Source organism: Garra rufa, chromosome 2 (genome assembly GCF_049309525.1).
Source record: "Garra rufa chromosome 2, GarRuf1.0, whole genome shotgun sequence".
NCBI classification, from domain to species: domain Eukaryota; kingdom Metazoa; phylum Chordata; class Actinopteri; order Cypriniformes; family Cyprinidae; genus Garra; species Garra rufa.
The window spans coordinates 53,598,423-53,621,353 of NC_133362.1; the positions used below are offsets into that span (position 1 = coordinate 53,598,423).

Consider the following 22,931-nt stretch of genomic DNA (forward strand, 5'->3'; position numbering starts at 1 on the left):
CTATTTATTACAATCATTTAAATGTATTATAGAGTTTTAAGTGTTTTACATGTTTTTTAGGCCATTTTATTACTCTTAACATTTTAAGTGAGTGTGTGTCTTTAAAAAATGGATGGTTGGCCTGCCATGTGACTAGACACATGACAGGAAGCAGGAAGTACAACTGTATAAGAGAGCAGCATGACAAACAAAGGACAGTCACCAAACTGTTGGATTGAGGAGTTGCTAATTTTAGAGCTCACCTTTCCATTCACCACCTGCAAACTTTGGATTACACTTTCTGTGGATTGTATATACACCGTTGGACACTCACATTGGACTTATCAACACACTGGGATTCTTGGACTGTTTTTAGGGTATGGACAAATTAACTGTATTCTTTTAACAGCATTTACCTCGTTTTATCGTGTTGTTTTAAAGTCTTTTATGTGAACCTTGTAAATAAACCAAATCTATTTAAACCAATCTTCTTTTATGTCTCATTCTTTTAACCACTAGTCATCTCTCACAGTTAAATCTGACCCCATTTTAGTCTTGTAACTCGGCTGATAAGGCCGATTGTTACACTTGGATGGGAGACCGCCTGGGAATACCAGGTGCTGTAAGCTTTTGCCTTTTCTTCACTATTTATATAATATGCTGGCTTTTACGGAGGCTGATCTTTAAATAGCCCACTTTTTGGAGCAGCCCTCGCTTACGGCCATACCCCCACCTGAGGCGCTAGAGAGCAAACAGGAAGTGAGTTGGCAGTTTGTAGTGTGCAGTAGGTGAGATAGGCTCACCGTTTTTCTGGGTGTTTTTTCACATTTATTTTGTTTGTTTTTTAGTTAGAAGAAGTTTTTTTTGAGGAAGGTTTTTTTTTAACCCCAAACAGGTCTTTCTGTTTGGGGTTTGAGACAACCAAAATATGGATTTAATGGACAAAGAACACGGACTGGTAAAACAACATGAGATGGGAAATGCGGAACCAGGATTTGTTGCAGACATAACTGAAAGGAATATAAATGAAAGACATGGAGAAAACAATAATGAAACGTGGGCGACGGTGGTTTCAAGGAGGAAACAAGAAAGAAAAACAACTGGACAAGAACGGAAAGGAGATCTACAATCAACTGAAGGTATTGGAATTGAGAAAGAAGTTGGAGAAAAAAGAAATGTTTTATCTCAACGACAACAAATGATACAGAAATTAAGCAAACAAACAAGGTATCAGAGGGAATACAAGAAAGAAGCAACATTAACAATGACTGTTAAAGATATAGAAAATATAACAATACTAATGATAATTAAAGCAGTTGAAGAGAAAGTTGGAATGGGAAAATTGATCGGACTGAGAAGAAAAAATAATTATGATTTTGAAATGACTATGGAAAGTGAGATGGACTGTGATTTGCTGTTGAATGGAATAATGATAAACGGACAAGAATGTGAGATAAGGAAATTGTGTGCAACAGAAAGAATGGTGTCTTTCTTGAGTCTGCCCAGCTATATAGAAGATGAGGAAATCAGTCAAAAACTAATCAATTGGGGTGTAACTCCCATTCTACCACTAAGAAGAAGATATCATCCCGGGACAACGGTGGCAGACGGAACACGATTTTTGAGGGTAAAGTTTCCACAAGAGGTGACGTCTTTACCATACAACACAAGCTTCAGGACTGAAGAAGGAGTGCAGTACTTCAGAGTGATTCACGATAATCAAGTGAAGACATGCAGGATCTGTGTAAGTCCGGAGCATGAAAAAAAGGACTGCCCACAATTCACATGCAGAAATTGTCTTGAGCAGGGGCATTATGCGCGAGACTGTAAAGTCCCGCGGTGCCAAGGCTGCCAAAAGACAATGTTAAGATGCAGATGCGAGATAGAAGACGAGGAAAATGAAGATCCAGGAATGGAAATACAAGAGGTAATGGGAGTTACAACAATTGAGAGGTTAAATGACTCACAAAGGCAGACGCAAGGAGAGGACGAGAAACAAGATGACGAGGAAGAGGAGAACAACAACATAGATGAGAATAAAGAAAAGAAGGAAGATGAAGAACAAGGAATGGAGATGGGAGGAGGAGCGAACAAAGAGGATATAAATTTGATTAAAGAAGGATTTTCTAAGGAACAGGACGATGTGGACACTAATGAACTGGACTACGAAAAAGGACAAGAAAAAGAAAAAGCTGAGGATAAGGGAATAAAGACACTGACTGAGGTAAGAGGAGCAGACAATGGGGGGGAAATTCGTGGAATGGAAAACAAAGGAAAAGAAAGACTGAATAGATGTGTAAAAACAAGAAAAGATGGCTTAGACATTCAACAGGTTCTTAAAAGGCAGAAGATAAGAAGAGAAGAGCAAAAGGAAAGACTGGAGAGGAGGAAAGCTGAAATGGGTGAAGTAAAAAATACTTTTTTGAAAGACAATGAAACGGATTGAATGGTGGTTTTTGGTTTTTCCAATCTTTTCTTTAATGAGCTCTATATCAATTGTATCGCTGAATGCTAGAGGATTATCCAAATGTCAAAAGTTTGAAAGATTAATGTGTCTGACCAAAAAATGTGATGTGCTATGTTTACAAGAAACGAAATGGGAAGATAAAATAAGTGATGAAATTAGAAAATTATGGAACGGAGAAATATATAGTAACTGTGATATGGAAAGGAAGAGAGGGGTAGCTATCTTAATAAGAAAAGGAGTATTTGAAGAAGTAAATATAGATTATAAAGACACAAAGGGAAGAATAATAATTGTTAAATTTGTGTGTAATGGAAAAGAAATGAAAGTGTGTAATATACATGCACCAAATGATGAAAGAGATAAATTTAATTTTTACAGGGATATGAATGAGTTAATAGAAAAACATGACAACATTATGGTGTTAGGGGATTTTAACACTGTAATACAGAGAATTGATGTAGATGATTCAATGGGATTTAGAAGAGATAGAGGGAGGAATGAACTACATAACATAATGGAGAAATATAATATGGTGGATGTGTGGAGAGAGAGGAATGGTATGAAAAGAGAATATTCAAGAAGACAAATTGTTGACAGAGTTCTAAAGCAAAGTAGAATAGACTTATTTTTATGTAAGAAAAAGGAAGCATATTATGTCACTAAGGCGTCTTACAAAAATTATAGTGAGAGTGATCATGATTTTTTATGGATATTGATGAATTTTAATGAGGCTGATAAAGGACCAGGGGTGTGGATATTAAATGCAGAACTTCTAAAAAATGAAATATACAGAATGGAAATAGAAAGTATAATAATTAATAGTGTAAATGAGGAAATGTATGAAATGGAAAAAGGGTTTTGGTGGGACATTCTAAAAAAAAGAATAAAAAAATTCTCAATGGAATATTCAAACAAATGGCAAAAAGTCAAAAAGATGAAAGAAAATAAGATCAAAAAAGAGTGGGATGAAGAAATGAGGAAAGTAAATGAGCATGATGAAAATATTGATAAGATAATAGAATTACAGGAAGAATTAAAGAAAATAGAAGAAGAGAAGTGTAAAGGAGCAATAATAAGAAGTAGGGCGAAAGACATTGTAGAAGGAGAAAGAAGTACGAAATATTTTTATGAATTAGAAAAAACAAGACAGAGAGCAGATATAATAAAAAGTATTAAAACAGAAGATGCGAGGATTGTAGAAGATAAAACAGGAATTTTGGAAGAAGTCAGAGAATTCTATAAGCATTTATTTACCAAAAATGAGATAGTTTTAGAAGATGAGGAATTTGTATTAAGTAAAATACAGGTTAAAGTTAATGAGGGAGACAAAGAAATGTGTGAGAGTGAGATTACGGAATTAGAAATAGGAATTGCAATTGATCAACTGAAAAATGGTAAAAGTCCAGGAATAGATGGATTAACAGCTGAATTTTATAAGGTTTTTAAAGATGTGTTATGTCCAATTTTAAATGAAATATTTATAGATAATTTTAAAAAAGGGAATTTATCGAATAGTATGAAGAAAGGTATGGTGAAAATAATTTACAAGAAAAAAGGTGATAAGAGAGACCTGAAAAACTACAGACCACTAAGCATGTTGAATACAGATTATAAAATATTAGCCAAAATTTTAGCCAATCGATTGAAAATAGTAGTACCAAATATAATTACTACAAATCAAGCATATGCTGTTCTAAAAAGAGATATTACTGATGTCATTAACAATATAAGAGATATGATATGGTACATGAAGGAGGAGAAAGAAACAGGATATATAATAAGTGTGGATTTAGAAAAGGCTTTTGATAGAGTTGAACACAAATACTTGATACATGTGATGGAGAGATTTGGTTTTGGGGAGAATTTTTTAAAATGGATAAAATGTTTATATACAGATATAAGTAGTTGTGTAAAAGTGAATGGTTTTTTAACTAAAGATTTTAAAATAACGAGATCAATCAGACAAGGGTGTCCTATGTCAGCATTATTATACACTTTAGTATCTGAAGCTTTAGGACTGGCAGTAGACCAGGAAAAGAACATAAAAGGAATACGCATAAAAGGAGAAGAATCAGAACAAAAAATATTTCAATATGCAGATGACACGACATTGTTTGTAAAAGATATTAAAAGTATGGATAAAGCAATGGAAGTTTTAGAAAGATATTGTAAAGGAACAGGGGCAAAAGTTAATAAAGAAAAAACTACATACATGAAAATTGGATTACCGAATGATCTGCTGAATAAAATGCAATTTAAGGAAGAAAAGAAGAGTATGAAAATTTTAGGTATAAGGGTTGGAGAAAATGAAAATGAAATAAGAGAAGTGGTATGGGAGGAGGTTTTAAAAGGAATGGAGAAGAGATTAAATTTCTGGAAATTAAGAGGATTATTTTTAAAAGGGAAGGTTTTAGTTATTAATTCTTTGTTTTTATCAAAAATGTGGTATGTATTGGGTTCTGTGAGTTTGCCTATATGGGTGTATAAAAAAATCAAATCTATTGTTTTAAACTTTTTATGGGAGGGGAAACCATCGAAAATTGCTTATGACACTCTAATTGGAAAGGTGGAGGAAGGAGGGTTGGGACTAATAGATCCATTAATAAGAATGAAAAGTATAAGAATAAAAACTGTTAATAAATACTGGAAACATGGGAAATATGCGTGGAAGGGTGTAATGAACTATTTTTTAAATAAATGTGGAAAAATGGGAGATGATGTTTTATGGATGAAGCTAAAAGAAAACATGATGAACGGAATACCAGAGTTTTATAAAGAGGTTGTAAAAGCATGGGGTGATTTTAGAAAGCATGTTGTTTGTACGTCTTTTACCAGGGAAGAGATTTTAAGACAACCATTGTTTTTAAATAATCAAATTAAAAAGGGAAATGATACCATTTTTTATAAAAAATGGTTTTATGCGGGGATAAAGCAAATAAAAGATATTTTGTATGAAGTGATACCTGGTTTTGTACCGGTGCAAGTAATAAGAGACGCAATTGTAGAAAATTATGACAATGAAACTAAAACAGTCTTAGAAAAACAATACAAACAAATGAAAGAAGTAATACCGGAAGAATGGATAAATATTATAGAAGGTACAGAAGAAACAAAAGGTAATGATGGAATGATGATTGATTTTAAAAGTAATGACAAACAGCATGCTTTTAAAGATGGTATTTTAAAGATGTTTTATTCTTGTTTATGTGAAGATGTTTTTATCACACCAAAAGCAGAAGGATATTGGCAAAGATTGTACCCAAGTATGGAAACTAAGAAAATATGGAAAAATCTAAGAGCTTGGTGGAAAAGTCCAATTTTAGAAAACTTTGATTATATTTTAAGACATAATTGTTTATTAAGTGAAATGAGACTGTGTAAATTTGGAATGGCAAGTGATGCAATATGCAAGGTATGTAATAGGGAAGATGAAGGATTGATACATATTTTTTTTAAATGCACAGGGTTAAAATGTTTTATAAAAAAATTAAAAGAAATGACAAGTAAATTGGGAGTAGAACAAAGATGTATTGATGAAGAATGGGAAACAATGTTTTTATTTGGTTCTAAAGGTAATTTTAAGAATGTGTGTTTTTTAAATTTGATATTAACCATTGCTAGATTTGTAATTTGGAGCAGAAGGAATTTTGTCAAACAAAAGAAAACAAAAATACCTGTGTGCAAACTTTTTAAGGTGAAGATGTGTTTTATTTTAAATGTTTTGTTTGATTACTGTAATATGAATGAAGAGAAAGATGTTTTTGTCAAAATTTTTGTAAATGATAACCCATTTATTGAAATGACATGGTTTCGATTTAATGTATTGTTGCCAGAATGTGATTCAGACTGTTTTTAAAATGTATTAACATGTTTTAAATAAATAAATAAATTAAAGAAAAAAAAAAAAAAAAAAAAAAAAAAAAAAAAAAAAAAAAAAAAAAAAAAAAGAGCGCCCGATCTCGTCTGATCTCGGAAGCTAAGCAGCATCGGGCCTGCTTAGTACTTGGATGGGAGACCGCCTGGGAATACCAGGTGCTGTAAGCTTCTGCCTTTTCTTCACTATTTATATAATATGCTGGCTTTTACGGAGGCTGATCTTTAAATGGCCCACTTTTTGGAGCAGTCCTCGCTTACGGCCATACCGCGCTGAGAGCGCCCGATCTCGTCTGATCTCGGAAGCTAAGCAGCGTCGGGCCTGCTTAGTACTTGGATGGGAGACCGCCTGGGAATACCAGGTGCTGTAAGCTTTTGCCTTTTCTTCACTATTTATATAATATGCTGGCTTTTAGAAAGACGTGTTTTACCGCTCTATTTATTACAATCATTTAAATGTATTATAGAGTTTTAAGTGTTTTACATGTTTTTTAGGCCATTTTATTACTCTTAACATTTTAAGTGAGTGTGTGTCTTTAAAAAATGGATGGTTGGCCTGCCATGTGACTAGACACATGACAGGAAGCAGGAAGTACAACTGTATAAGAGAGCAGCATGACAAACAAAGGACAGTCACCAAACTGTTGGATTGAGGAGTTGCTAATTTTAGAGCTCACCTTTCCATTCACCACCTGCAAACTTTGGATTACACTTTCTGTGGATTGTATATACACCGGTGGACACTCACATTGGACTTATCAACACACTGGGATTCTTGGACTGTTTTTAGGGTATGGACAAATGAACTGTATTCTTTTAACAGCGTTTACCTCGTTTTATCGTGTTGTTTTAAAGTCTTTTATGTGAACCTTGTAAATAAACCAAATCTATTTAAACCAATCTTCTTTTATGTCTCATTCTTTTAACCACTAGTCATCTCTCACAGTTAAATCTGACCCCATTTTAGTCTTGTAACTCGGCTGATAAGGCCGATTGTTACACTTGGATGGGAGACCGCCTGGGAATACCAGGTGCTGTAAGCTTTTGCCTTTTCTTCACTATTTATATAATATGCTGGCTTTTAGAAAGACGTGTTTTACCGCTCTATTTATTACAATCATTTAAATGTATTATAGAGTTTTAAGTGTTTTACATGTTTTTTAGGCCATTTTATTACTCTTAACATTTTAAGTGAGTGTGTGTCTTTAAAAAATGGATGGTTGGCCTGCCATGTGACTAGACACATGACAGGAAGCAGGAAGTACAACTGTATAAGAGAGCAGCATGACAAACAAAGGACAGTCACCAAACTGTTGGATTGAGGAGTTGCTAATTTTAGAGCTCACCTTTCCATTCACCACCTGCAAACTTTGGATTACACTTTCTGTGGATTGTATATACACCGTTGGACACTCACATTGGACTTATCAACACACTGGGATTCTTGGACTGTTTTTAGGGTATGGACAAATTAACTGTATTCTTTTAACAGCGTTTACCTCGTTTTATCGTGTTGTTTTAAAGTCTTTTATGTGAACCTTGTAAATAAACCAAATCTATTTAAACCAATCTTCTTTTATGTCTCATTCTTTTAACCACTAGTCATCTCTCACAGTTAAATCTGACCCCATTTTAGTCTTGTAACTCAGCTGATAAGGCCGATTGTTACACTTGGATAGGAGACCGCCTGGGAATACCAGGTGCTGTAAGCTTTTGCCTTTTCTTCACTATTTATATAATATGCTGGCTTTTACGGAGGCTGATCTTTAAATAGCCCACTTTTTGGAGCAGCCCTCGCTTACGGCCATACCGCGCTGAGAGCGCCCGATCTCGTCTGATCTCGGAAGCTAAGCAGCATCGGGACTGCTTAGTACTTGGATGGGAGACCGCCTGGGAATACCAGGTGCTGTAAGCTTCTGCCTTTTCTTCACTATTTATATAATATGCTGGCTTTTACGGAGGCTGATCTTTAAATGGCCCACTTTTTGGAGCAGTCCTCGCTTACGGCCATACCGCGCTGAGAGCGCCCGATCTCGTCTGATCTCGGAAGCTAAGCAGCGTCGGGCCTGCTTAGTACTTGGATGGGAGACCGCCTGGGAATACCAGGTGCTGTAAGCTTTTGCCTTTTCTTCACTATTTATATAATATGCTGGCTTTTAGAAAGACGTGTTTTACCGCTCTATTTATTACAATCATTTAAATGTATTATAGAGTTTTAAGTGTTTTACATGTTTTTTAGGCCATTTTATTACTCTTAACATTTTAAGTGAGTGTGTGTCTTTAAAAAATGGATGGTTGGCCTGCCATGTGACTAGACACATGACAGGAAGCAGGAAGTACAACTGTATAAGAGAGCAGCATGACAAACAAAGGACAGTCACCAAACTGTTGGATTGAGGAGTTGCTAATTTTAGAGCTCACCTTTCCATTCACCACCTGCAAACTTTGGATTACACTTTCTGTGGATTGTATATACACCGGTGGACACTCACATTGGACTTATCAACACACTGGGATTCTTGGACTGTTTTTAGGGTATGGACAAATGAACTGTATTCTTTTAACAGCGTTTACCTCGTTTTATCGTGTTGTTTTAAAGTCTTTTATGTGAACCTTGTAAATAAACCAAATCTATTTAAACCAATCTTCTTTTATGTCTCATTCTTTTAACCACTAGTCATCTCTCACAGTTAAATCTGACCCCATTTTAGTCTTGTAACTCGGCTGATAAGGCCGATTGTTACACTTGGATGGGAGACCGCCTGGGAATACCAGGTGCTGTAAGCTTTTGCCTTTTCTTCACTATTTATATAATATGCTGGCTTTTACGGAGGCTGATCTTTAAATAGCCCACTTTTTGGAGCAGCCCTCGCTTACGGCCATACCGCGCTGAGAGCGCCCGATCTCGTCTGATCTCGGAAGCTAAGCAGCGTCGGGCCTGCTTAGTACTTGGATGGGAGACCGCCCGGGAATACCAGGTGCTGTAAGCTTTTGCCTTTTCTTCACTATTTATATAATATGCTGGCTTTTACGGAGGCTGATCTTTAAATAGCCCACTTTTTGGAGCAGCCCTCGCTTACGGCCATACCGCGCTGAGAGCGCCCGATCTCGTCTGATCTCGGAAGCTAAGCAGCGTCGGGCCTACTTAGTACTTGGATGGGAGACCGCCTGGGAATACCAGGTGCTGTAAGCATTTGCCTTTTCTTCACTATTTATATAATATGCTGGCTTTTAGAAAGACGTGTTTTACCGCTCTATTTATTACAATCATTTAAATGTATTATAGAGTTTTAAGTGTTTTACATGTTTTTTAGGCCATTTTATTACTCTTAACATTTTAAGTGAGTGTGTGTCTTTAAAAAATGGATGGTTGGCCTGCCATGTGACTAGACACATGACAGGAAGCAGGAAGTACAACTGTATAAGAGAGCAGCATGACAAACAAAGGACAGTCACCAAACTGTTGGATTGAGGAGTTGCTAATTTTAGAGCTCACCTTTCCATTCACCACCTGCAAACTTTGGATTACACTTTCTGTGGATTGTATATACACCGGTGGACACTCACATTGGACTTATCAACACACTGGGATTCTTGGACTGTTTTTAGGGTATGGACAAATGAACTGTATTCTTTTAACAGCGTTTACCTCGTTTTATCGTGTTGTTTTAAAGTCTTTTATGTGAACCTTGTAAATAAACCAAATCTATTTAAACCAATCTTCTTTTATGTCTCATTCTTTTAACCACTAGTCATCTCTCACAGTTAAATCTGACCCCATTTTAGTCTTGTAACTCGGCTGATAAGGCCGATTGTTACACTTGGATGGGAGACCGCCTGGGAATACCAGGTGCTGTAAGCTTTTGCCTTTTCTTCACTATTTATATAATATGCTGGCTTTTACGGAGGCTGATCTTTAAATGGCCCACTTTTTGGAGCAGCCCTCGCTTACGGCCATACCGCGCTGAGAGCGCCCGATCTCGTCTGATCTCGGAAGCTAAGCAGCGTCGGGCCTGCTTAGTACTTGGATGGGAGACCGCCTGGGAATACCAGGTGCTGTAAGCTTCTGCCTTTTCTTCACTATTTATATAATATGCTGGCTTTTACGGAGGCTGATCTTTAAATGGCCCACTTTTTGGAGCAGCCCTCGCTTACGGCCATACCGCGCTGAGAGCGCCCGATCTCGTCTGATCTCGGAAGCTAAGCAGCGTCGGGCCTGCTTAGTACTTGGATGGGAGACCGCCTGGGAATACCAGGTGCTGTAAGCTTTTGCCTTTTCTTCACTATTTATATAATATGCTGGCTTTTAGAAAGACGTGTTTTACCGCTCTATTTATTACAATCATTTAAATGTATTATAGAGTTTTAAGTGTTTTACATGTTTTTTAGGCCATTTTATTACTCTTAACATTTTAAGTGAGTGTGTGTCTTTAAAAAATGTATGGTTGGCCTGCCATGTGACTAGACACATGACAGGAAGCAGGAAGTACAACTGTATAAGAGAGCAGCATGACAAACAAAGGACAGTCACCAAACTGTTGGATTGAGGAGTTGCTAATTTTAGAGCTCACCTTTCCATTCACCACCTGCAAACTTTGGATTACACTTTCTGTGGATTGTATATACACCGGTGGACACTCACATTGGACTTATCAACACACTGGGATTCTTGGACTGTTTTTAGGGTATGGACAAATGAACTGTATTCTTTTAACAGCGTTTACCTCGTTTTATCGTGTTGTTTTAAAGTCTTTTATGTGAACCTTGTAAATAAACCAAATCTATTTAAACCAATCTTCTTTTATGTCTCATTCTTTTAACCACTAGTCATCTCTCACAGTTAAATCTGACCCCATTTTAGTCTTGTAACTCGGCTGATAAGGCCGATTGTTACACTTGGATGGGAGACCGCCTGGGAATACCAGGTGCTGTAAGCTTTTGCCTTTTCTTCACTATTTATATAATATGCTGGCTTTTACGGAGGCTGATCTTTAAATAGCCCACTTTTTGGAGCAGCCCTCGCTTACGGCCATACCGCGCTGAGAGCGCCCGATCTCGTCTGATCTCGGAAGCTAAGCAGCGTCGGGCCTGCTTAGTACTTGGATGGGAGACCGCCCGGGAATACCAGGTGCTGTAAGCTTTTGCCTTTTCTTCACTATTTATATAATATGCTGGCTTTTACGGAGGCTGATCTTTAAATAGCCCACTTTTTGGAGCAGCCCTCGCTTACGGCCATACCGCGCTGAGAGCGCCCGATCTCGTCTGATCTCGGAAGCTAAGCAGCGTCGGGCCTACTTAGTACTTGGATGGGAGACCGCCTGGGAATACCAGGTGCTGTAAGCATTTGCCTTTTCTTCACTATTTATATAATATGCTGGCTTTTAGAAAGACGTGTTTTACCGCTCTATTTATTACAATCATTTAAATGTATTATAGAGTTTTAAGTGTTTTACATGTTTTTTAGGCCATTTTATTACTCTTAACATTTTAAGTGAGTGTGTGTCTTTAAAAAATGGATGGTTGGCCTGCCATGTGACTAGACACATGACAGGAAGCAGGAAGTACAACTGTATAAGAGAGCAGCATGACAAACAAAGGACAGTCACCAAACTGTTGGATTGAGGAGTTGCTAATTTTAGAGCTCACCTTTCCATTCACCACCTGCAAACTTTGGATTACACTTTCTGTGGATTGTATATACACCGTTGGACACTCACATTGGACTTATCAACACACTGGGATTCTTGGACTGTTTTTAGGGTATGGACAAATTAACTGTATTCTTTTAACAGCGTTTACCTCGTTTTATCGTGTTGTTTTAAAGTCTTTTATGTGAACCTTGTAAATAAACCAAATCTATTTAAACCAATCTTCTTTTATGTCTCATTCTTTTAACCACTAGTCATCTCTCACAGTTAAATCTGACCCCATTTTAGTCTTGTAACTCGGCTGATAAGGCCGATTGTTACACTTGGATGGGAGACCGCCTGGGAATACCAGGTGCTGTAAGCTTTTGCCTTTTCTTCACTATTTATATAATATGCTGGCTTTTACGGAGGCTGATCTTTAAATAGCCCACTTTTTGGAGCAGACCTCGCTTACGGCCATACCGCGCTGAGAGCACCCTATCTAGTCTGATCTCGGAAGCTAAGCAGCGTCGGGCCTGCTTAGTACTTGGATGGGAGACCGCCTGGGAATACCAGGTGCTGTAAGCTTTTGCCTTTTCTTCACTATTTATATAATATGCTGGCTTTTACGGAGGCTGATCTTTAAATGGCCCACTTTTTGGAGCAGCCCTCGCTTACGGCCATACCGCGCTGAGAGCGCCCGATCTCGTCTGATCTCGGAAGCTAAGCAGCGTCGGGCCTGCTTAGTACTTGGATGGGAGACCGCCTGGGAATACCAGGTGCTGTAAGCTTTTGCCTTTTCTTCACTATTTATATAATATGCTGGCTTTTAGAAAGACGTGTTTTACCGCTCTATTTATTACAATCATTTAAATGTATTATAGAGTTTTAAGTGTTTTACATGTTTTTTAGGCCATTTTATTACTCTTAACATTTTAAGTGAGTGTGTGTCTTTAAAAAATGGATGGTTGGCCTGCCATGTGACTAGACACATGACAGGAAGCAGGAAGTACAACTGTATAAGAGAGCAGCATGACAAACAAAGGACAGTCACCAAACTGTTGGATTGAGGAGTTGCTAATTTTAGAGCTCACCTTTCCATTCACCACCTGCAAACTTTGGATTACACTTTCTGTGGATTGTATATACACCGTTGGACACTCACATTGGACTTATCAACACACTGGGATTCTTGGACTGTTTTTAGGGTATGGACAAATTAACTGTATTCTTTTAACAGCGTTTACCTCGTTTTATCGTGTTGTTTTAAAGTCTTTTATGTGAACCTTGTAAATAAACCAAATCTATTTAAACCAATCTTCTTTTATGTCTCATTCTTTTAACCACTAGTCATCTCTCACAGTTAAATCTGACCCCATTTTAGTCTTGTAACTCAGCTGATAAGGCCGATTGTTACACTTGGATAGGAGACCGCCTGGGAATACCAGGTGCTGTAAGCTTTTGCCTTTTCTTCACTATTTATATAATATGCTGGCTTTTACGGAGGCTGATCTTTAAATAGCCCACTTTTTGGAGCAGCCCTCGCTTACGGCCATACCGCGCTGAGAGCGCCCGATCTCGTCTGATCTCGGAAGCTAAGCAGCATCGGGCCTGCTTAGTACTTGGATGGGAGACCGCCTGGGAATACCAGGTGCTGTAAGCTTCTGCCTTTTCTTCACTATTTATATAATATGCTGGCTTTTACGGAGGCTGATCTTTAAATGGCCCACTTTTTGGAGCAGTCCTCGCTTACGGCCATACCGCGCTGAGAGCGCCCGATCTCGTCTGATCTCGGAAGCTAAGCAGCGTCGGGCCTGCTTAGTACTTGGATGGGAGACCGCCTGGGAATACCAGGTGCTGTAAGCTTTTGCCTTTTCTTCACTATTTATATAATATGCTGGCTTTTAGAAAGACGTGTTTTACCGCTCTATTTATTACAATCATTTAAATGTATTATAGAGTTTTAAGTGTTTTACATGTTTTTTAGGCCATTTTATTACTCTTAACATTTTAAGTGAGTGTGTGTCTTTAAAAAATGGATGGTTGGCCTGCCATGTGACTAGACACATGACAGGAAGCAGGAAGTACAACTGTATAAGAGAGCAGCATGACAAACAAAGGACAGTCACCAAACTGTTGGATTGAGGAGTTGCTAATTTTAGAGCTCACCTTTCCATTCACCACCTGCAAACTTTGGATTACACTTTCTGTGGATTGTATATACACCGGTGGACACTCACATTGGACTTATCAACACACTGGGATTCTTGGACTGTTTTTAGGGTATGGACAAATGAACTGTATTCTTTTAACAGCGTTTACCTCGTTTTATCGTGTTGTTTTAAAGTCTTTTATGTGAACCTTGTAAATAAACCAAATCTATTTAAACCAATCTTCTTTTATGTCTCATTCTTTTAACCACTAGTCATCTCTCACAGTTAAATCTGACCCCATTTTAGTCTTGTAACTCGGCTGATAAGGCCGATTGTTACACTTGGATGGGAGACCGCCTGGGAATACCAGGTGCTGTAAGCTTTTGCCTTTTCTTCACTATTTATATAATATTCTGGCTTTTACGGAGGCTGATCTTTAAATAGCCCACTTTTTGGAGCAGCCCTCGCTTACGGCCATACCGCGCTGAGAGCGCCCGATCTCGTCTGATCTCGGAAGCTAAGCAGCGTCGGGCCTACTTAGTACTTGGATGGGAGACCGCCTGGGAATACCAGGTGCTGTAAGCATTTGCCTTTTCTTCACTATTTATATAATATGCTGGCTTTTAGAAAGACGTGTTTTACCGCTCTATTTATTACAATCATTTAAATGTATTATAGAGTTTTAAGTGTTTTACATGTTTTTTAGGCCATTTTATTACTCTTAACATTTTAAGTGAGTGTGTGTCTTTAAAAAATGGATGGTTGGCCTGCCATGTGACTAGACACATGACAGGAAGCAGGAAGTACAACTGTATAAGAGAGCAGCATGACAAACAAAGGACAGTCACCAAACTGTTGGATTGAGGAGTTGCTAATTTTAGAGCTCACCTTTCCATTCACCACCTGCAAACTTTGGATTACACTTTCTGTGGATTGTATATACACCGGTGGACACTCACATTGGACTTATCAACACACTGGGATTCTTGGACTGTTTTTAGGGTATGGACAAATGAACTGTATTCTTTTAACAGCGTTTACCTCGTTTTATCGTGTTGTTTTAAAGTCTTTTATGTGAACCTTGTAAATAAACCAAATCTATTTAAACCAATCTTCTTTTATGTCTCATTCTTTTAACCACTAGTCATCTCTCACAGTTAAATCTGACCCCATTTTAGTCTTGTAACTCGGCTGATAAGGCCGATTGTTACACTTGGATGGGAGACCGCCTGGGAATACCAGGTGCTGTAAGCTTTTGCCTTTTCTTCACTATTTATATAATATGCTGGCTTTTACGGAGGCTGATCTTTAAATGGCCCACTTTTTGGAGCAGCCCTCGCTTACGGCCATACCGCGCTGAGAGCGCCCGATCTCGTCTGATCTCGGAAGCTAAGCAGCGTCGGGCCTGCTTAGTACTTGGATGGGAGACCGCCTGGGAATACCAGGTGCTGTAAGCTTCTGCCTTTTCTTCACTATTTATATAATATGCTGGCTTTTACGGAGGCTGATCTTTAAATGGCCCACTTTTTGGAGCAGCCCTCGCTTACGGCCATACCGCGCTGAGAGCGCCCGATCTCGTCTGATCTCGGAAGCTAAGCAGCGTCGGGCCTGCTTAGTACTTGGATGGGAGACCGCCTGGGAATACCAGGTGCTGTAAGCTTTTGCCTTTTCTTCACTATTTATATAATATGCTGGCTTTTAGAAAGACGTGTTTTACCGCTCTATTTATTACAATCATTTAAATGTATTATAGAGTTTTAAGTGTTTTACATGTTTTTTAGGCCATTTTATTACTCTTAACATTTTAAGTGAGTGTGTGTCTTTAAAAAATGGATGGTTGGCCTGCCATGTGACTAGACACATGACAGGAAGCAGGAAGTACAACTGTATAAGAGAGCAGCATGACAAACAAAGGACAGTCACCAAACTGTTGGATTGAGGAGTTGCTAATTTTAGAGCTCACCTTTCCATTCACCACCTGCAAACTTTGGATTACACTTTCTGTGGATTGTATATACACCGGTGGACACTCACATTGGACTTATCAACACACTGGGATTCTTGGACTGTTTTTAGGGTATGGACAAATGAACTGTATTCTTTTAACAGCGTTTACCTCGTTTTATCGTGTTGTTTTAAAGTCTTTTATGTGAACCTTGTAAATAAACCAAATCTATTTAAACCAATCTTCTTTTATGTCTCATTCTTTTAACCACTAGTCATCTCTCACAGTTAAATCTGACCCCATTTTAGTCTTGTAACTCGGCTGATAAGGCCGATTGTTACACTTGGATGGGAGACCGCCTGGGAATACCAGGTGCTGTAAGCTTTTGCCTTTTCTTCACTATTTATATAATATGCTGGCTTTTACGGAGGCTGATCTTTAAATAGCCCACTTTTTAGGAGCAGCCCTCGCTTACGGCCATACCGCGCTGAGAGCGCCCGATCTCGTCTGATCTCGGAAGCTAAGCAGCGTCGGGCCTGCTTAGTACTTGGATGGGAGACCGCCTGGGAATACCAGGTGCTGTAAGCTTTTGCCTTTTCTTCACTATTTATATAATATGCTGGCTTTTACGGAGGCTGATCTTTAAATGGCCCACTTTTTGGAGCAGCCCTCGCTTACGGCCATACCGCGCTGAGAGCGCCCGATCTCGTCTGATCTCGGAAGCTAAGCAGCGTCGGGCCTGCTTAGTACTTGGATGGGAGACCGCCTGGGAATACCAGGTGCTGTAAGCTTTTGCCTTTTCTTCACTATTTATATAATATGCTGGCTTTTAGAAAGACGTGTTTTACCGCTCTATTTATTACAATCATTTAAATGTATTATAGAGTTTTAAGTGTTTTACATGTTTTTTAGGCCATTTTATTACTCTTAACATTTTAAGTGAGTGTGTGTCTTTAAAAAATGGATGGTTGGCCTGCCATGTGACTAGACACATGACAGGAAGCAGGAAGTACAACTGTATAAGAGAGCAGCATGACAAACAAAGGACAGTCACCAAACTGTTGGATTGAGGAGTTGCTAATTTTAGAGCTCACCTTTCCATTCACCACCTGCAAACTTTGGATTACACTTTCTGTGGATTGTATATACACCGTTGGACACTCACATTGGACTTATCAACACACTGGGATTCTTGGACTGTTTTTAGGGTATGGACAAATTAACTGTATTCTTTTAACAGCATTTACCTCGTTTTATCGTGTTGTTTTAAAGTCTTTTATGTGAACCTTGTAAATAAACCAAATCTATTTAAACCAATCTTCTTTTATGTCTCATTCTTTTAACCACTAGTCATCTCTCACAGTTAAATCTGACCCCATTTTAGTCTTGTAACTCGGCTGATAAGGCCGATTGTTACACTTGGATGGGAGACCGCCTGGGAATACCAGGTGCTGTAAGCTTTTGCCTTTTCTTCACTATTTATATAATATGCTGGCTTTTACGGAGGCTGATCTTTAAATAGCCCACTTTTTGGAGCAGCCCTCGCTTACGGCCATACCGCGCTGAGAGCGCCCGATCTCGTCTGATCTCGGAAGCTAAGCAGCGTCGGGCCTGCTTAGTACTTGGATGGGAGACCGCCTGGGAATACCAGGTGCTGTAAGCTTTTGCCTTTTCTTCACTATTTATATAATATGCTGGCTTTTAGAAAGACGTGTTTTACCGCTCTATTTATTACAATCATTTAAATGTATTATAGAGTTTTAAGTGTTTTACATGTTTTTTAGGCCATTTTATTACTCTTAACATTTTAAGTGAGTGTGTGTCTTTAAAAAATGGATGGTTGGCCTGCCATGTGACTAGACACATGACAGGAAGCAGGAAGTACAACTGTATAAGAGAGCAGCATGACAAACAAAGGACAGTCACCAAACTGTTGGATTGAGGAGTTGCTAATTTTAGAGCTCACCTTTCCATTCACCACCTGCAAACTTTGGATTACACTTTCTGTGGATTGTATATACACCGGTGGACACTCACATTGGACTTATCAACACACTGGGATTCTTGGACTGTTTTTAGGGTATGGACAAATGAACTGTATTCTTTTAACAGCGTTTACCTCGTTTTATCGTGTTGTTTTAAAGTCTTTTATGTGAACCTTGTAAATAAACCAAATCTATTTAAACCAATCTTCTTTTATGTCTCATTCTTTTAACCACTAGTCATCTCTCACAGTTAAATCTGACCCCATTTTAGTCTTGTAACTCGGCTGATAAGGCCGATTGTTACACTTGGATGGGAGACCGCCTGGGAATACCAGGTGCTGTAAGCTTTTGCCTTTTCTTCACTATTTATATAATATGCTGGCTTTTACGGAGGCTGATCTTTAAATAGCCCACTTTTTAGGAGCAGCCCTCGCTTACGGCCATACCGCGCTGAGAGCGCCCGATCTCGTCTGATCTCGGAAGCTAAGCAGCGTCGGGCCTGCTTAGTACTTGGATGGGAGACCGCCTGGGAATACCAGGTGCTGTAAGCTTTTGCCTTTTCTTCACTATTTATATAATATGCTGGCTTTTAGAAAGACGTGTTTTACCGCTCTATTTATTACAATCATTTAAATGTATTATAGAGTTTTAAGTGTTTTACATGTTTTTTAGGCCATTTTATTACTCTTAACATTTTAAGTGAGTGTGTGTCTTTAAAAAATGGATGGTTGGCCTGCCATGTGACTAGACACATGACAGGAAGCAGGAAGTACAACTGTATAAGAGAGCAGCATGACAAACAAAGGACAGTCACCAAACTGTTGGATTGAGGAGTTGCTAATTTTAGAGCTCACCTTTCCATTCACCACCTGCAAACTTTGGATTACACTTTCTGTGGATTGTATATACACCGTTGGACACTCACATTGGACTTATCAACACACTGGGATTCTTGGACTGTTTTTAGGGTATGGACAAATTAACTGTATTCTTTTAACAGCATTTACCTCGTTTTATCGTGTTGTTTTAAAGTCTTTTATGTGAACCTTGTAAATAAACCAAATCTATTTAAACCAATCTTCTTTTATGTCTCATTCTTTTAACCACTAGTCATCTCTCACAGTTAAATCTGACCCCATTTTAGTCTTGTAACTCGGCTGATAAGGCCGATTGTTACACTTGGATGGGAGACCGCCTGGGAATACCAGGTGCTGTAAGCTTCTGCCTTTTCTTCACTATTTATATAATATGCTGGCTTTTACGGAGGCTGATCTTTAAATGGCCCACTTTTTGGAGCAGTCCTCGCTTACGGCCATACCGCGCTGAGAGCGCCCGATCTCGTCTGATCTCGGAAGCTAAGCAGCGTCGGGCCTGCTTAGTACTTGGATGGGAGACCGCCTGGGAATACCAGGTGCTGTAAGCTTTTGCCTTTTCTTCACTATTTATATAATATGCTGGCTTTTAGAAAGACGTGTTTTACCGCTCTATTTATTACAATCATTTAAATGTATTATAGAGTTTTAAGTGTTTTACATGTTTTTTAGGCCATTTTATTACTCTTAACATTTTAAGTGAGTGTGTGTCTTTAAAAAATGGATGGTTGGCCTGCCATGTGACTAGACACATGACAGGAAGCAGGAAGTACAACTGTATAAGAGAGCAGCATGACAAACAAAGGACAGTCACCAAACTGTTGGATTGAGGAGTTGCTAATTTTAGAGCTCACCTTTCCATTCACCACCTGCAAACTTTGGATTACACTTTCTGTGGATTGTATATACACCGGTGGACACTCACATTGGACTTATCAACACACTGGGATTCTTGGACTGTTTTTAGGGTATGGACAAATGAACTGTATTCTTTTAACAGCGTTTACCTCGTTTTATCGTGTTGTTTTAAAGTCTTTTATGTGAACCTTGTAAATAAACCAAATCTATTTAAACCAATCTTCTTTTATGTCTCATTCTTTTAACCACTAGTCATCTCTCACAGTTAAATCTGACCCCATTTTAGTCTTGTAACTCGGCTGATAAGGCCGATTGTTACACTTGGATGGGAGACCGCCTGGGAATACCAGGTGCTGTAAGCTTTTGCCTTTTCTTCACTATTTATATAATATGCTGGCTTTTACGGAGGCTGATCTTTAAATAGCCCACTTTTTGGAGCAGCCCTCGCTTACGGCCATACCGCGCTGAGAGCGCCCGATCTCGTCTGATCTCGGAAGCTAAGCAGCGTCGGGCCTGCTTAGTACTTGGATGGGAGACCGCCTGGGAATACCAGGTGCTGTAAGCTTTTGCCTTTTCTTCACTATTTATATAATATGCTGGCTTTTAGAAAGACGTGTTTTACCGCTCTATTTATTACAATCATTTAAATGTATTATAGAGTTTTAAGTGTTTTACATGTTTTTTAGGCCATTTTATTACTCTTAACATTTTAAGTGAGTGTGTGTCTTTAAAAAATGGATGGTTGGCCTGCCATGTGACTAGACACATGACAGGAAGCAGGAAGTACAACTGTATAAGAGAGCAGCATGACAAACAAAGGACAGTCACCAAACTGTTGGATTGAGGAGTTGCTAATTTTAGAGCTCACCTTTCCATTCACCACCTGCAAACTTTGGATTACACTTTCTGTGGATTGTATATACACCGGTGGACAATCACATTGGACTTATCAACACACTGGGATTCTTGGACTGTTTTTAGGGTATGGACAAATGAACTGTATTCTTTTAACAGCGTTTACCTCGTTTTATCGTGTTGTTTTAAAGTCTTTTATGTGAACCTTGTAAATAAACCAAATCTATTTAAACCAATCTTCTTTTATGTCTCATTCTTTTAACCACTAGTCATCTCTCACAGTTAAATCTGACCCCATTTTAGTCTTGTAACTCGGCTGATAAGGCCGATTGTTACACTTGGATGGGAGACCGCCTGGGAATACCAGGTGCTGTAAGCTTTTGCCTTTTCTTCACTATTTATATAATATGCTGGCTTTTACGGAGGCTGATCTTTAAATAGCCCACTTTTTAGGAGCAGCCCTCGCTTACGGCCATACCGCGCTGAGAGCGCCCGATCTCGTCTGATCTCGGAAGCTAAGCAGCGTCGGGCCTGCTTAGTACTTGGATGGGAGACCGCCTGGGAATACCAGGTGCTGTAAGCTTTTGCCTTTTCTTCACTATTTATATAATATGCTGGCTTTTACGGAGGCTGATCTTTAAATGGCCCACTTTTTGGAGCAGCCCTCGCTTACGGCCATACCGCGCTGAGAGCGCCCGATCTCGTCTGATCTCGGAAGCTAAGCAGCGTCGGGCCTGCTTAGTACTTGGATGGGAGACCGCCTGGGAATACCAGGTGCTGTAAGCTTTTGCCTTTTCTTCACTATTTATATAATATGCTGGCTTTTAGAAAGACGTGTTTTACCGCTCTATTTATTACAATCATTTAAATGTATTATAGAGTTTTAAGTGTTTTACATGTTTTTTAGGCCATTTTATTACTCTTAACATTTTAAGTGAGTGTGTGTCTTTAAAAAATGGATGGTTGGCCTGCCATGTGACTAGACACATGACAGGAAGCAGGAAGTACAACTGTATAAGAGAGCAGCATGACAAACAAAGGACAGTCACCAAACTGTTGGATTGAGGAGTTGCTAATTTTAGAGCTCACCTTTCCATTCACCACCTGCAAACTTTGGATTACACTTTCTGTGGATTGTATATACACCGTTGGACACTCACATTGGACTTATCAACACACTGGGATTCTTGGACTGTTTTTAGGGTATGGACAAATTAACTGTATTCTTTTAACAGCATTTACCTCGTTTTATCGTGTTGTTTTAAAGTCTTTTATGTGAACCTTGTAAATAAACCAAATCTATTTAAACCAATCTTCTTTTATGTCTCATTCTTTTAACCACTAGTCATCTCTCACAGTTAAATCTGACCCCATTTTAGTCTTGTAACTCGGCTGATAAGGCCGATTGTTACACTTGGATGGGAGACCGCCTGGGAATACCAGGTGCTGTAAGCTTTTGCCTTTTCTTCACTATTTATATAATATGCTGGCTTTTACGGAGGCTGATCTTTAAATAGCCCACTTTTTGGAGCAGCCCTCGCTTACGGCCATACCGCGCTGAGAGCGCCCGATCTCGTCTGATCTCGGAAGCTAAGCAGCGTCGGGCCTGCTTAGTACTTGGATGGGAGACCGCCTGGGAATACCAGGTGCTGTAAGCTTTTGCCTTTTCTTCACTATTTATATAATATGCTGGCTTTTAGAAAGACGTGTTTTACCGCTCTATTTATTACAATCATTTAAATGTATTATAGAGTTTTAAGTGTTTTACATGTTTTTTAGGCCATTTTATTACTCTTAACATTTTAAGTGAGTGTGTGTCTTTAAAAAATGGATGGTTGGCCTGCCATGTGACTAGACACATGACAGGAAGCAGGAAGTACAACTGTATAAGAGAGCAGCATGACAAACAAAGGACAGTCACCAAACTGTTGGATTGAGGAGTTGCTAATTTTAGAGCTCACCTTTCCATTCACCACCTGCAAACTTTGGATTACACTTTCTGTGGATTGTATATACACCGTTGGACACTCACATTGGACTTATCAACACACTGGGATTCTTGGACTGTTTTTAGGGTATGGACAAATTAACTGTATTCTTTTAACAGCATTTACCTCGTTTTATCGTGTTGTTTTAAAGTCTTTTATGTGAACCTTGTAAATAAACCAAATCTATTTAAACCAATCTTCTTTTATGTCTCATTCTTTTAACCACTAGTCATCTCTCACAGTTAAATCTGACCCCATTTTAGTCTTGTAACTCGGCTGATAAGGCCGATTGTTACACTTGGATGGGAGACCGCCTGGGAATACCAGGT

The 22,931-nt window shown here is 38.7% G+C and overlaps 25 non-coding genes across 25 annotated transcripts; all 25 read left to right on the plus strand.

Annotated features, from left to right (window-relative positions):
- The first annotated feature begins 6,574 nt into the window (after positions 1 to 6,574).
- Positions 6,575 to 6,693, plus strand: LOC141327776 (5S ribosomal RNA). Its single transcript, XR_012355052.1, has one exon. It is a non-coding gene; the product is annotated as a 5S ribosomal RNA (ribosomal RNA).
- A 1,422-nt stretch (positions 6,694 to 8,115) lies between these two features.
- LOC141326891 (5S ribosomal RNA) lies at positions 8,116 to 8,234 on the plus strand. The gene has a single exon (XR_012354236.1). It is a non-coding gene; the product is annotated as a 5S ribosomal RNA (ribosomal RNA).
- Positions 8,235 to 8,318: 84 nt separating this feature from the next.
- LOC141327778 (5S ribosomal RNA) lies at positions 8,319 to 8,437 on the plus strand. The gene has a single exon (XR_012355054.1). It is a non-coding gene; the product is annotated as a 5S ribosomal RNA (ribosomal RNA).
- A 753-nt stretch (positions 8,438 to 9,190) lies between these two features.
- LOC141326647 (5S ribosomal RNA) lies at positions 9,191 to 9,309 on the plus strand. Its single transcript, XR_012354002.1, has one exon. It is a non-coding gene; the product is annotated as a 5S ribosomal RNA (ribosomal RNA).
- Positions 9,310 to 9,393: 84 nt separating this feature from the next.
- On the plus strand, positions 9,394 to 9,512 carry LOC141326803 (5S ribosomal RNA). The gene has a single exon (XR_012354152.1). It is a non-coding gene; the product is annotated as a 5S ribosomal RNA (ribosomal RNA).
- Positions 9,513 to 10,265: 753 nt separating this feature from the next.
- On the plus strand, positions 10,266 to 10,384 carry LOC141327779 (5S ribosomal RNA). The gene has a single exon (XR_012355055.1). It is a non-coding gene; the product is annotated as a 5S ribosomal RNA (ribosomal RNA).
- An 84-nt stretch (positions 10,385 to 10,468) lies between these two features.
- LOC141327780 (5S ribosomal RNA) lies at positions 10,469 to 10,587 on the plus strand. The gene has a single exon (XR_012355056.1). It is a non-coding gene; the product is annotated as a 5S ribosomal RNA (ribosomal RNA).
- A 753-nt stretch (positions 10,588 to 11,340) lies between these two features.
- Positions 11,341 to 11,459, plus strand: LOC141326648 (5S ribosomal RNA). The gene has a single exon (XR_012354003.1). It is a non-coding gene; the product is annotated as a 5S ribosomal RNA (ribosomal RNA).
- Positions 11,460 to 11,543: 84 nt separating this feature from the next.
- LOC141326806 (5S ribosomal RNA) lies at positions 11,544 to 11,662 on the plus strand. The gene has a single exon (XR_012354153.1). It is a non-coding gene; the product is annotated as a 5S ribosomal RNA (ribosomal RNA).
- Positions 11,663 to 12,415: 753 nt separating this feature from the next.
- Positions 12,416 to 12,534, plus strand: LOC141326889 (5S ribosomal RNA). Its single transcript, XR_012354234.1, has one exon. It is a non-coding gene; the product is annotated as a 5S ribosomal RNA (ribosomal RNA).
- An 84-nt stretch (positions 12,535 to 12,618) lies between these two features.
- Positions 12,619 to 12,737, plus strand: LOC141327782 (5S ribosomal RNA). The gene has a single exon (XR_012355057.1). It is a non-coding gene; the product is annotated as a 5S ribosomal RNA (ribosomal RNA).
- A 753-nt stretch (positions 12,738 to 13,490) lies between these two features.
- On the plus strand, positions 13,491 to 13,609 carry LOC141326780 (5S ribosomal RNA). Its single transcript, XR_012354130.1, has one exon. It is a non-coding gene; the product is annotated as a 5S ribosomal RNA (ribosomal RNA).
- Positions 13,610 to 13,693: 84 nt separating this feature from the next.
- Positions 13,694 to 13,812, plus strand: LOC141327783 (5S ribosomal RNA). The gene has a single exon (XR_012355058.1). It is a non-coding gene; the product is annotated as a 5S ribosomal RNA (ribosomal RNA).
- A 753-nt stretch (positions 13,813 to 14,565) lies between these two features.
- On the plus strand, positions 14,566 to 14,684 carry LOC141326807 (5S ribosomal RNA). The gene has a single exon (XR_012354154.1). It is a non-coding gene; the product is annotated as a 5S ribosomal RNA (ribosomal RNA).
- Positions 14,685 to 15,437: 753 nt separating this feature from the next.
- Positions 15,438 to 15,556, plus strand: LOC141327784 (5S ribosomal RNA). The gene has a single exon (XR_012355059.1). It is a non-coding gene; the product is annotated as a 5S ribosomal RNA (ribosomal RNA).
- Positions 15,557 to 15,640: 84 nt separating this feature from the next.
- LOC141327785 (5S ribosomal RNA) lies at positions 15,641 to 15,759 on the plus strand. The gene has a single exon (XR_012355060.1). It is a non-coding gene; the product is annotated as a 5S ribosomal RNA (ribosomal RNA).
- A 754-nt stretch (positions 15,760 to 16,513) lies between these two features.
- Positions 16,514 to 16,632, plus strand: LOC141327786 (5S ribosomal RNA). Its single transcript, XR_012355061.1, has one exon. It is a non-coding gene; the product is annotated as a 5S ribosomal RNA (ribosomal RNA).
- An 84-nt stretch (positions 16,633 to 16,716) lies between these two features.
- On the plus strand, positions 16,717 to 16,835 carry LOC141327787 (5S ribosomal RNA). Its single transcript, XR_012355062.1, has one exon. It is a non-coding gene; the product is annotated as a 5S ribosomal RNA (ribosomal RNA).
- Positions 16,836 to 17,588: 753 nt separating this feature from the next.
- LOC141327788 (5S ribosomal RNA) lies at positions 17,589 to 17,707 on the plus strand. Its single transcript, XR_012355063.1, has one exon. It is a non-coding gene; the product is annotated as a 5S ribosomal RNA (ribosomal RNA).
- Positions 17,708 to 18,461: 754 nt separating this feature from the next.
- Positions 18,462 to 18,580, plus strand: LOC141327790 (5S ribosomal RNA). Its single transcript, XR_012355065.1, has one exon. It is a non-coding gene; the product is annotated as a 5S ribosomal RNA (ribosomal RNA).
- Positions 18,581 to 19,333: 753 nt separating this feature from the next.
- On the plus strand, positions 19,334 to 19,452 carry LOC141327791 (5S ribosomal RNA). Its single transcript, XR_012355066.1, has one exon. It is a non-coding gene; the product is annotated as a 5S ribosomal RNA (ribosomal RNA).
- A 753-nt stretch (positions 19,453 to 20,205) lies between these two features.
- LOC141327792 (5S ribosomal RNA) lies at positions 20,206 to 20,324 on the plus strand. The gene has a single exon (XR_012355067.1). It is a non-coding gene; the product is annotated as a 5S ribosomal RNA (ribosomal RNA).
- Positions 20,325 to 21,078: 754 nt separating this feature from the next.
- LOC141327793 (5S ribosomal RNA) lies at positions 21,079 to 21,197 on the plus strand. Its single transcript, XR_012355068.1, has one exon. It is a non-coding gene; the product is annotated as a 5S ribosomal RNA (ribosomal RNA).
- An 84-nt stretch (positions 21,198 to 21,281) lies between these two features.
- On the plus strand, positions 21,282 to 21,400 carry LOC141327794 (5S ribosomal RNA). The gene has a single exon (XR_012355069.1). It is a non-coding gene; the product is annotated as a 5S ribosomal RNA (ribosomal RNA).
- A 753-nt stretch (positions 21,401 to 22,153) lies between these two features.
- On the plus strand, positions 22,154 to 22,272 carry LOC141327795 (5S ribosomal RNA). Its single transcript, XR_012355070.1, has one exon. It is a non-coding gene; the product is annotated as a 5S ribosomal RNA (ribosomal RNA).
- Positions 22,273 to 22,931: the final 659 nt, after the last annotated feature.